This window comes from Nicotiana tabacum, chromosome 23, assembly GCF_000715075.1.
Source record: "Nicotiana tabacum cultivar K326 chromosome 23, ASM71507v2, whole genome shotgun sequence".
NCBI classification, from domain to species: Eukaryota; Viridiplantae; Streptophyta; class Magnoliopsida; order Solanales; family Solanaceae; genus Nicotiana; species Nicotiana tabacum.
Genome location: NC_134102.1, coordinates 79,990,864 through 79,994,030, shown reverse-complemented (window position 1 = coordinate 79,994,030; position 3,167 = coordinate 79,990,864).

Sequence of the window (3,167 nt, the reverse complement as noted above, 5' to 3'; positions counted from 1 at the left end):
TGGGAGGCTCAAGCCTCTATCATTTAGCAGAGCCGATTGACAGGATGCTCAAGACTTCTTGGATAGGTTCCAGCGGATTCTTCACACAGCGGATATTCTGGAGACTGGTAGAGTCTCTTTTACTACTTTTCAGCTATAGGGGGCTGCCTTCAGATGGTAGGAGGCATATGAGAGGAGCAGGCTAGTCGGTGATACACCACTTTCATGGCATGAGTTATCCATTCTCTCTTTGGAGAAGTTTGTGCCACCAACCCGCAGGGAAGAGCTACGTAGGCAGTTTGAGCAACTACGCCGGGAGGGCATGTTTGTGACCCAGTACGAGATGAGATATTTTGAGTTGGACCGTCACGCAGTTTGGTTAGTTCCCACTGAGAGGGAGAAGATTGGGAGGTTCATTGATGGCCTTAGATATCAGTTGCATTTTGTTATGACTGGGGAGAATGTATCAGGTGCTAGGTTCGATGAGGTGGTTGATATTGCTCGACGGATAGAGTTGGTCCGTAGTCAGGATCGTGAGGAGAGGGAGGCCAAGAGGCCTCGTGGTTTGGGTGGTTTCAGCGGTGTTTCTTCTGGGGGTCAGTCCCACCACAGCAGGGGTCATCCTTATAGGCCCTCTTAGATGGCTCATCCAGTTCCTCGTGGTGCATCAGCTAGCCATCGTTCATACAGTGTTCGCTCGGGGCAGTCATCCCTAAGTGCACTCCCAGCTCAGAGTTCATCCCGTGCTCCTTCAGTTCAGGGTTCATCTGCACCAGGTTCTTCTGGTAGTTATTCTGGTTCTCGGGGTCTGCTTCAGTAGTTTTCGCCATTGTCAAAGCGGGGTTATTTTGAGCGTGGAGAGTTTGGTCATGTGAAGAGGCATTGTCCCCGCCTTTCGGGAGGTCCAGTTCAGAAGAGGAGTCATGTTGCAACTTCTGCACTAGTTACTTCACCACCCGCTCAGCCAGCTCGAGGTGGGGCTCAGGTAACTAGAGGTCGCCCTAGAGGGGGAGGCCGATCAGTTGGGTGTCAGGCTCGATACTATGCTATTCCTGCTAGTCCAGAGGTTGTTGCTTCAGACACAGTGATCACAGGTATTGTCTCAGTATGTCACAGGGATGCTTCTATATTATTTGACCTTGGTTCCACTTATTCGTATGTATCATCATTTTTTGCTCGTTATTTGGATATGCCTCGTGAGTCCTTAGTTTCACTTGTTTATGTATCTATGCCGGTGGGTGATACTATTGTTGTATACCGTGTATATAGGTCGTGTGTAGTGACTATTGGGGGATTAGAGACTAGAGTTGATCTCTTTTTGCTTACTTTGGTCGATTTTGACGTGATTTTGGGTATGGATTAGTTGTCTCCATGTCATGCTATTCTGGATTGTCACGCTAAGACTGTAGTGTTGGCGATGTCGGGGTTGCCAAGGATCGAGTGGAGAGGTTCTCTAGATTATGTTCCTAGCAAGGTGATTTCAAATTTGAAGGCCCAACGTGTGGTTGTGAAGGGGTGTCTGTCATATTTGGCCTTTGTGAGGTATCTTGGTGCTGATACTCCCACTATTGATTCTGTTTTGATGGTGCGAGACTTCTCGGATATGTTTCCAGCAGACCTACCAGGCATGCAACCCGATAGGGATATTGAATTTAGTATTGACCTAGTGCCGGACACTCAACCCATTTCTATTTCTCTGTACCGTATGGCACCAACAGAGTTGGAGGAATTGAAAGAACAACTTCAGGAGCTTCTTGATAAGGGAATTATTAGGCCTAGTATGTCGCCTTGGGGTTCACCGATTCTTGTGAAGAAGAAGAAGGATGGTACTATACGGATGTGCATCGACTATAGGCAATTTAATGAAGTTAAGATCAAGAACAAGTATCCTTTACCGCGCATTGATGATCTATTTGACCAGCTTCAGGGAGCGAGGGTGTTCTCTAATATTGATTTGTGATCTGGGTATCACTAGTTGAAGATTCGGGACCCAGATATTCTAAATACGACATTCAGGACCCGCTATGGTCATTATGAGTTCCTCATGATGTCTTTGGGGCTGACCAATGCCCCAGCAAAATTCATGCATCTGATGAACAATATATTTTAGCCATATCTTGATTCGTTTGTCATAGTATTCATTGATGATATACTGGTGTACTCACGTAGCTGGGAGGAGCATGCCCAGCATTTGAGGATTATACTACAGCGGTTGAGAGAGGAGAAGCTTTATGCCAAGTTCTTCAAGTGTGAGTTTTGGCTTAGTTCGGTGGTGTTCTTGGGGAATGTGGTGTCGAGTGAGGGGATTAAGGTGGATCCAAAGAAGATACAGGCGGTTCATAATTGGCCCAGACCGTCTTCAGCTACTGAGATTTGGAGATTTCTCGGTTTGGCTGGATTTTACTATCGCTTTGTAGCGGGTTTATCGTCCATTGCAGCGCCTTTGACCAGATTGACCCAAAAGGGTGCTCCATTCAGGTGGTCGGATGAGTGTGAGGAGAGCTTTCAGAAGCTCAAGACCACCTTGACCACATCTCTAATTCTAGTTTTGCCTTCAGCATCAGGCTCTTATACAATGTATTGTGATGCTTCTCGGATTGGTATTAGGTGTGTCTTGATGCAGGAGTATAGAGTGATTGCTTATGCTTCGCGCCAATTGAATCCCCATTAGAAGAACTACCATGTTCATGATTTGGAGTTAGCAGTCATCGTTCATGCATTGAAGATTTGGAGGCACTATCTCTATGGTATGTCTTGTGAGGTATTTAAGGATCATCGGTGTCTCCAGCACTTATTCAAACAAAAGGATCTAAATTTGAGACAGCGGAGATGGTTGGAGCTGCAAAAGGACTATGATATTACCATTCTGGATCATCCAGGGAAGGCCAATGTGATGGCCGATGCCTTGAGTAGAAAGGCATGAGTATGGGTAGCCTTGTATTTATTCCTGTTGGTGAGAGACCTCTTGTAGCTGATGTTCAGGACTTGGCCAACCAGTTCGTGAGATTAGATGTTTCGGAGCCGAGTCGGGTTCTATCTTGTATGGTTTCTCAATCTTTCTTATATGATCACATCAGAGAGTGCCAGTATGATGATTCCCATTTACTTGTCCTTAAGGATACGGTTCAGGACGGTGATTCCAAGGAGGTTACTATTGGGGATGATGGGGTGTTGCAGATGCAGTGTCA